The 1793-nt window shown below is 52.9% G+C and overlaps 1 long non-coding RNA gene across 1 annotated transcript in view; it reads right to left on the bottom strand.

Moving 5' to 3' along the window:
• LOC107184861 overlaps positions 1 to 1315 on the bottom strand; it is a 5081-nt gene extending 3766 nt beyond the window's left edge. Inside the window, exon 1 of the long non-coding RNA XR_001515765.1 lies at positions 1190 to 1315. This is a non-coding gene — a long non-coding RNA (uncharacterized LOC107184861). The remainder of the gene's footprint in view (positions 1 to 1189) is intronic.
• Between the last annotated feature and the right edge of the window lie 478 nt (positions 1316 to 1793).

Here is a 1793-nt window from a genome sequence, read left to right as displayed (position 1 = left end):
AACAAGGTGAAAAATTGACCCGGAAGACATTGGCTACACATCCATTAAAATGCCTTTGACTGGCTTCACTCATTCAAGCGTAAACGCTAGGAAAAAAGGTGCAGAGACCTCCTCTAGGACTCCCTGAACCAAGACCCCTAATCCCGCTTTGTCGGTTATTTTGAGGAGGTGCAAACAGAGATTTTGACCAATCCTTTTCACCCTGAGGTCAAAAGAGCAGCAGTACTTCTAAAAGTGAATTGAAAACTTAAGTTTCCAATGCAGCTTTCTCTTGACCTTCAAGGCCGATATGAAGCTCCAGATTACAAACTCCACACACAGACAGTCCACCTGCCACACACGGAAACAGTAGGGCCCATCCAGCTCATCTGCGGGATAGCCAAAGACTTCTATATCAATTTCAGGCCCTAGAATATAGCCCCCATCAAAAAAAAAAATCTATTGCTTTAAAGAGTTCTTGTCAAGTGTCTTTAATTGTTCCATACAAGGCAATTTTGTGAAGATGGCAAGGGCAGTAGTTATGAAAACGGAGGCCCAGAAGTTAAAATGGTTTGCCCAGGGCCACACAGCTAGTAAGCAATTTGAACCCATCTCATTCATGAGCTCACTCAAACCTCATAGCAACTCCATGAAGTAGGTGCTACAATTACTCTCATTTTGCTGGTAAGGAACCCAAGGCTTACCAGTGCTGGGTGGCCTGTGTCAGGGAGGATGATCAGAGAGGGGAACCAGGGCAACCTGCCTCCACCGCCCAGATATTTAAAGCCGGTGCTATGCAGCCCGGGGAAGTTCATGCCCTCTCCGTCCGCCTAAAGCCCTCCAGAAGAGTCCCAGAGTTCAACAGGCTCGCAGCCATTATGGAAAACAGTGTCTTACAAGGCGGGACCCGCCCCTGCTGGCTCAGGGCCTGGGCCGACTGCCAGAACAGGAAAGAGCTGCCATGTTAACCCTATAAATCTACCGTGGCATTTGCCTTTGGGTGATTTATGCAAGCATGCAAATGCAGCCAAAGAACGCACTCCTCGGCCACTGGGAACCTGAACAAAGGCCGGTGACCCTGACTCTGTGGGGTCAAGAGCAAGACTCTTCAAAGACTTTAAGAGAGGAAGAAAGGATCAAGAAAGGGTAAATAAAGCTACTGATCTGAGATCGGAAGTAGCTATTGCAGGCCCATGTCTCCTATACTTACAGATGCTCGGAGTGTGCATTTTAATGGGTCATCCTTCCGCCTTTAAAACGGCCCCTGGTGAAGGGAGCAGCTCCGCCTGCTGCGGGGCCCTGAGTCTGTGGGAAGGCCTCCCAGGGCCGTTCACCCCTCCGGCCACTCCTCTTCGCCCAGACAGCAGCCTGGCCGCTAGGGGGAGGGCTCTGTGCGGTGTTCTTGTTTTGTTTTTTTGGCAGGAAGGCTTATTTATGAACTATTACGGCCCATTCATTGACCTACTCAGGGACAGCAGGGCGTGGAGTCCGGGAGCTTAACCTCCGCCTCCGCACTGGCATTCAAACTGCTGGGTTTCAGGTCGGCAGGAGCCCTTTGCAGCGCGCTGGCCAGAGGTAGCAGAGCTCCCGGCCTCAAACCTCCTAGGACGATTCCCATCCGGCTACTCTGTCTGGTTGGAAAGCGCGCTCCTGGTTCTGTGTCTGCTGATGGAAATGCTCCGAGGCCGGGAGGCCCCCAGAGGAGGCCTGGTCCGCGCCACGGCCGAGGCCCCTGCCAGCCCGGGCTGCAGCCGCAGGGGCGCACGGGCTCTCAGTGAGCGGTGGCGGTGGGTTTTTCCTTCCACCCGGAGCTC

The sequence above is a fragment of the Myotis davidii genome, unplaced genomic scaffold, assembly GCF_000327345.1.
Source record: "Myotis davidii unplaced genomic scaffold, ASM32734v1 scaffold125, whole genome shotgun sequence".
Taxonomy (NCBI): domain Eukaryota; kingdom Metazoa; phylum Chordata; class Mammalia; order Chiroptera; family Vespertilionidae; genus Myotis; species Myotis davidii.
Note: the sequence above shows the minus strand (reverse complement) of the source record. Positions and strands in the feature narration are given on the sequence as shown.